The sequence below is a fragment of the Lygodium microphyllum genome, chromosome 27 (assembly GCF_053477565.2).
Source record: "Lygodium microphyllum isolate KBCC chromosome 27, Lygodium_microphyllum_v1.1.10, whole genome shotgun sequence".
NCBI classification, from domain to species: domain Eukaryota; kingdom Viridiplantae; phylum Streptophyta; class Polypodiopsida; order Schizaeales; family Lygodiaceae; genus Lygodium; species Lygodium microphyllum.
The window spans coordinates 39,754,583-39,762,065 of record NC_141161.1 but is presented as its reverse complement, the minus strand read 5'-3'; the positions used below and the strand labels follow the sequence as shown (position 1 = coordinate 39,762,065).

Here is a 7,483-nt window from a genome sequence, read left to right as displayed (position 1 = left end):
TAACTTCAAACAACTGATACAAAGATGGCTCTGTCCACCCATGCGCTTCCACTATGAGAAGCTTAGATGGCGATCTAGACAGAAGATAGATGAAGAGCTTAAGGCTAGTTGGAATAACAACTCTAACTGGGTGAAATATGGATGATCGATAGCTATGAAGGGGTTTAGCTTTTATAGCTTGTGAAGGGGGTCATGATGGATGACCTTCCATATGCACTTGTGTCTATTGACCTTCCATGTGCCCATGTGTCTCTTGACCTTCCATATGCACATGTGTCTGTTGACCTTTCATATGCACATGTGTCTGTTGACCTTCCATGTGCCCATGTGTCTATTGACCTTCCATGTGCACCTCCACTAGTTGGCTAGGGAATATTCTAGGGAATATTTCCTTTACCATTAGCTAGGGCCCCTGATAACTTTCTTACCTCGCAACTCGATGCAATGTGCCTCGATTTGCTACCAGCTTAACCACTCTATCTAACCCAAAGACTAGACCCACAACGGTCACCTTTTTGCCATCCGGTCACATAGACCTCATCTGATATACAAGTCAGGACTCAACCAATGTCTGGGCTCACATATGGCTTCTCCTCATAATGGGGGCTTTACAACTTTGAGCACCATGGAACATTGGTAGCACCTAATGAGGGTGGGGCATTGATCATATCTAGCAAGTGACTACTTCAAAGTCGAACTCCTAGAATAGGAGTAACCATCTCATCAGTCGTCCTTTAACATCTGCTTTGTTCGTTAGGAAGGACAAGGCTTCATGATTCACATAGAACTTGAAATGCATTGACAATAGATAGTGTCGAAACTTCTCTAGTGCAAACACCATTGCTAAGCATTCAAGCCTTGTCATTGTGTAGTTCCATTCCCTATCAGTGACTTTTCGGCTTGCATAATATATCGGTTGATCTAATTTAGTGGGGCCCTTTTAACATAGGACAACACCTAGCCCTTCAACTAATGCATTTGTGTACACAACAAGCTCCTTCGTCCAGTCAGGAGGTTGTAAGATAGGTGCTTGGATAAGGCACTATTTTAGGGTATTAAAGGCTTCTTCACAGTCATCAGTCCAAAGAAAATCCATATCTTTCCTTAGGAGCTTGTGCAGAGGGGTTGCCTTGGTTGCAAAATGTGCAATAAATCTTCTGTAGTAGCCCACATGGCTAAGAAATCCTCTCAATTGCTTGAGGTTTGTTGGTGCTGTTAAGGCGGCAATCTTCTCAATCTTCGCCGAGTCTGTTGCAATCCCTTGTGCAGAGACAATATGGCCCAGAAGAACTCCTAATGAGAAACCAAAGACACATTTGTCGGGGTTGAGAGAAATCCCATACTTGCGGCATCTATCAAAACATTGCTCTAGGTGTCCCCAGTGCTCTCAAATCAAACTATGCCAAGATGAGTAAATGCATATTTCTCACTAATAGGATTGAATACCTTGGATACATTGTTTCTGCTAATGGAATCTCAGTAGACCCTACCAAAGTAAAAGATATCCTAGAATGGCCAATACCTAAGACAATAAAAGAAATCCTAGGATTTTTGGGACTGATAGGATGGTAACGAATCTTCATCAAAGATTATTCCCTCATTGCTGCACCCTTGACAAATCTTTTGAAGAAAAATATAGTAATCATTTGGATCATTGAGCATCAAGAAAGCTTTGATATGCTTAAAGAAGTTGTAACCACCACTGCACATGTACTAAAACTCCCTGACTTCAGTCAACCATTTGAGGTGATCTCACTAATGCAAGTGGAATTGCAATCAATGGGGTGCTAGTATAAGAAGAAAACTAGTTGCCTATACTTATAGAAAATTGAAACCCTATGAGTCCAACTATGCCACTCAGGACCTTGAGTTACTCATAGTAATCCATGCCTTGAAACTATGCAGACACTATCTATTAGGAAGGAAATTCACTTTAGTGACAGATCATAAAAGTCTTAAATGGGTCTTCACCCAAGCTAACCTAAACATGAGGCAAAGAAGATGGATAGAGATACTGCAAGAGTTTGATTTTCAAATTAAATATCGTCAATGTTGTTGCAGATTCCTTAGGCCAAAAACCTTTCTTAACAGCATTGTTGAAGTTCAAAGCTTAAGAATTGTATCCATACCTAATAACCTTGTACTTGAGCTTGTACGCCAAGCTATTTCTCAAGATAAGAAATATGAAGACTCATGGCTAAGGTACTTCAAGGAAGAAGCTTTGACAAAGAAAGGTCTAAGATTAAGGATTATTGTGCTAGCAATGGTTGTCTACATTACCATGATCACCTTTGTGTCCCAAAATGACAAGAAGTGAAGACCATGATCTTATGTGAAGCACATGACAGCCCCATTGCAGGACATCTAGGGTATGCCAAGACACTCAATGCAATTCATAAGAGCTATTGCTGGCCACAATTGAAAAGGGATGTATCAAAATATGTAACTTAGTGCTTGACTTGTTAAAGAGTAAAGGCAGAAAGGATCAAGATGCTTGGAGAGTTACAACCCTTGGACATTCCACAAATGAAATGGGAGTCAATAAGTATGGACTTTGTTGTTGGATTACCTACTGTTGTTGGTGGATATGGTTCCATCATAGTATTGGTTGATAGATTGACAAAAGTTGCACACTTGATCCCAGACAAAACAACTTATAGGTCATCTGACATTACTTGAGTCTTTATTAAAGAATTATTTAGGCTACATGGATTGCCAAAGAGCATAATCAGTGAGTGAGACTCCAGGTTCACCTCTAAGTTTTGGACTTGCCTATTCCAAGCAATTGGAATGTAGCTATGCTTCAATATTGCTTATCATTCTCAAAATGGATGGCCAAAATGAGAGGTGAACTAGACCATTGAAGATATTCTAAGGTCTTATTGTGGCAAAGAACTGAGATGGTGGATTAAACATCTACCTTTGGTGGAGTTTGCTTATAACATTGCCTTTCAATAGACAATCAAGATGTCACCATTTCAAGCCTTGTATGGGCAAGAATGTCGTACACCTCTAAACTTCTTAGATCCCACTCTTAAGGTACAAGATTTTAAGGCTATTCTTGAAGACATGGACCAACAAATCTAATTGATCCGACATGACATTCAAGCTGCTCAAGATCCGAAGAAGTCCTATGCAAATCTTGAAAGATCCATAAGAACATTCAAGGAAGGTGACATGGTGTTTCTAAGGATAAGGACTAAAAGATCTCATTATTGTTGGAGAAATGAAAAAATCTTAGTCCAAGGTACTATGGACCATATGAAGTAATCAAAGTAATGGGAAGGCAAGCCTACAAGCTTAAATTGCCACCCCATCTCAAGATTCACAATGTATTTCATGTAAGCCTATTGAAATCCTATATACTCAAGATTTGCATTTTCCCCCTTGGTTAAGGACATGTTCTCTTCTTCTAAAGTGGCAAGTTTGGTTTCAAACTCCTTAATTGTGGCTTTCTGTGAATCCATCAAAGCTGTAGCTCCAATAATTTGTTTATGGATATCACTCAAAGCAGCCTTCTGAGAAGATAAATTCTCCAAAGCCTTGCTAAGCTGACTAGTTAAAGAGTCTAGTTTGTCTTGCAATGAGATGTACACTCCGATATAGATTTATCTAAAGAAAAAAGGTCATGGAGGCCTCCAAAGTAGACTGAACATTAGAAACTGGTTGTCGAAGCATAGATCTAGAAAGCACTATTTGAAAGGAATGAGAAATCTACAAATCCAGTTGTCCTTCCTGTTGTGCTACAAAGAGGTTGGTACAAGATATGAATGAGGGAAGGGAGCTACTAGACACCTCAGGTATCAGAATCTATACCATAGGGTTGGAACAAGGAGAGGATCAAAAGGACCATGTGTGCAGTGCTTCTTTTGAATGATTTTGATAGGGGGTATATCTACAAAATATAAATTGACTTCCATAGAAGAAGAAGGAATAGAAGGAGGATACTGCTGTGAAAATGGAATAAGATTAGACACAAGAATGCTACGTTGTCGTGTTGCTACGTATCCGAGTCGTATACGCCTCCATTTCTTTTGTTGTGCATTTGTGTTAATCTCCGCGTGTGATTCATTGTTTGTGTGATGCATTTTAATAATCCGCATCCAATGTATATATTCCCTTAGTGCATGCACATGATTTTGTTTGGATGCATGATGTGCGTGTATTAGAAAAATATGAAAAACTGATGCCAAAGGATCTTTGTCCTGCTGCTTTGAATAACAGCCAAGGCACTGCCCTCTAGCCTGCTTACAGGCTCATTCACCATTGCTCCTTTCTCACTGAAATCCTCATGAGAGATTGATATTATATAAACTATCAGAGGCAAATATAAACTGTCAGAGGCCGTCACAGTGGCTGAACAGGTTGCGAGGAGGATGAATTCCGTCAATAGGACTGAAATGCTGATTGCAAAGAGATGTCAGACATCAGATGTTGTGGAAAATCACTACGTCAGAAGCAAGGAGATGAACAGAGGGTAATATGTGAAAGCTTTTACATTGTAAAGTCTTATGGATACATCCATTGCTTGTTATGAATCAAGCTAACAGAAGAAGCAATTGATCTTTTGGTTATCTGACAAGAATGTATGGGGTCGAAAACCATGAAAGCTTTATGCAGAACATGAACCAAAATGAATGCCCTTATTACGAGATTAAGTGGATGATGATGCTGTGTCTTGGCGGGGAAAAGGGCCAGACTAATGCGGGAGCTTGATATGGCGAAAGGAGAGGGGGGCAATGCTGATTGGGGGGGAAGGAAGCTCTAAATCGGCAATTGTGTGTTGAAGCCTTGTGCAGGAGGGAGGCGGGAGGAACAGAGTGCTGGAGGATATGCGAAAAAGAGAGGGAAGAAGGAGAACTTCCTCTCAAAGGTTACGATGACCCCAAGGACTTCGTGCTTTCTATTCAGAAGCCAAGGTCTGTCAATCTCTTGGTCAAAGCAGGAGCTCCTGTAGATCAGACTATTGCAATACTTTCAAATTATATGGAGCCTGGAGATTGAATAGTGAATGGTGGGAGGACGAAACGACAAAGGGGCAGACTTATCAGAGAAGGGAGGAGGATATGGGTGCTGTTCGTGAGGTACACACGGCCCATACACTGCTGAGCCCAAGGCAACCGCACCACGCCTTCATATGTTGCCTTCACTGACACTGAGCGCCTCATCGGTGATGCTGCCAAGAACCAGGTCGCCATGAACCCCACCAACACTGTCTTCGATGCCAAGCGTCTAATTGGCAGACGGTACACTGACGCTTCCGTCTAGAGCGACATCAAATTGTGGCCTTTCAAGGTCTTTGCTGGCCCTGGCGATAAGCCTATGATCTCTGTGCAGTACAAGGGTGAGGTCAAGGAATTCGCCGCAGAAGAGATCTCATCTATGGTGCTGACAAAGATGAAAGAAATTGCAGAGGCTTACCTGGGAAGCACCGTCAAAAATGCTGTCGTTACAGTGCCTGCCTACTTCAATGACTCACAGAGGCAAGCTACAAAGGACGCTGGAGTCATCTCTGGTCTGAATGTCATGCGGATCATTAACGAGCCTACTGCTGCTGCCATTGCCTACGGTCTTGATAAAAAGGCTACCAGTGTTGGGGAGAAGAATGTTCTCATTTTTTATCTTCAGGAAGGTGAAACACTTAAGGAATCATTAGCTTGATTCAATGAAGATGAGCAAATTCACCACCTACTAGTGGAAACTACTCTCATGCTTTTGCAAGTTGGTTGATACTATATAGTGCAGTGGCATTAATCAACTATAAAGTGCTTCTGCATCTCTGAGAGGGCCCGTATACTGAAATAGGTGTATCTTCCTATGGTGCAGGGTCAGCTTAAGCTGGCTTTAATCATCATCCTCTCAGTTTTTGCCATTATCCTGGTTACAGCACTGGGTACAGGAATCTGTTTTTACTTCTAGGATCTTACTTGTATGTCAATCTGGACTACGGAACTTCAGTCTTCATTAATACTCTTGGCTCTTATAATGGTTATGGATATGGTTCTAGATGCAATCTTTGCAAAGATCTCTTCACAAACAGGAAACTGAATATGTTCAGATTTTTCTGAACATGAGCTTCATGTAACTCATTTTGACAAGAAATATAGTGTACTTTGGCATCAACAATTCAATTTTCTTCTTGTTAGTCTCTTCCATTGCTGTACCTTGAACCCCGTGTTCTGCAGCTCTTGCACGATCTCTTTGACATTCTGGTGAACCCGACGTGAAAGTGCTGCGTCATCAGCAAGATGGGAGACTCGCAAGAAGAGATGACAGATGATAATGTTATGAAGAACCTGTTTCAGTCATTTACCATGTATATGCAGCAGCAAGTTCATGCAAAACGTGACAGTGATGCTATGGATGCTTTGAAAGCTGTCCAATAGGAGATGAAGCAGTTTAATGGCCAGCAAGTGTCAACTTACCTGCATTTGTATGAAGAAAAGATGAAGTTTTTTGGGGTTTCTCAAGATGTTTGGAGCCGCTACTTCTTGCGGATCGTGGTGCGCGCTCTTGAAGGTCGAATTGCAGAAATTCAAGAGGCACATGCAGGTTGGGCTGAATTTAAAAAGGCATTAAAAGATGAATATTTCCTGGAAGATACAGGTCTTATGAATCGCAGGAATTTTTTAGCATGGGTTTCTATGCCTAATAAGGGACTTTCTGTTACCGCTCTTCTGCGAGAGTTTGAAAGCCGTTATGATCAGTTGGATGGGACTGAACAGCAAGCTTTAGAGATGCAGAAAGTGGAGTTATTTTTGCAAGCTGCAGATGCTGATTTACAGGAAAAGTTGGATGATCTTTTGGAAGATCAAGCTATTGATTCAAGTTTAAAGACTGAGTGGAGACATGTCACTGATGCTGTGAATGCTCTTGTCAAGAAGCAGCGCAGGAGAGTCAGATTGCATCGTAATACAGGATTAGTTCCTGAAAAATCCTTGGAGACTTCTTCTTCTACCCCTGCTGTAGCTTCTTTGCCTAAGCCTACTCCTCCTGTTATGAATCCACCAGTTCCTGCTGCTCTAGTACCCTTATCTGTAGATGATGTAATTAAAGGCTTGGCAGATTTGACGATTGAAGCAGTCAAAGCTGAAGTTGGTAAGTTAAAGGAGCAACTTATGTCAGTACCTGCTATAGCACCTGCTCCAGTGACTACTTTTCCAGCTGGTCAAAGGAAAGGGCGACGATGTATTTGGTGTGATAGTACAGAGCACCAACACTGCAGAGATTGTGATGCTTTTCAGGAAGCACGTAAGAAGAATGTAGTGTTCTGGGAACAAGATGGGAAGATATGGCTGACAGAGATTGGCGCTCCTCTTGACACGAACTTTGGTAAGGGAGGTATGAAGAAGCTTGTTGATGATATGGCTGCGCGATCACCTTATGTGAGTGTTAGAGGAGATGCTTCAGCTTTTGGAGTCCAGCTTGAGCAGAAATCTGATGGAGACTCTGCCTTATGGTCTTCTGCCTTGGAGATAGCGAG

General features: G+C 41.6%; 1 pseudogene; it reads left to right on the top strand.

Moving 5' to 3' along the window:
• Positions 1-5,117: 5,117 nt before the first annotated feature.
• Positions 5,118-5,661, top strand: LOC148012238 (chloroplast envelope membrane 70 kDa heat shock-related protein pseudogene; annotated as a pseudogene).
• The last annotated feature ends 1,822 nt before the right edge of the window (positions 5,662-7,483 follow it).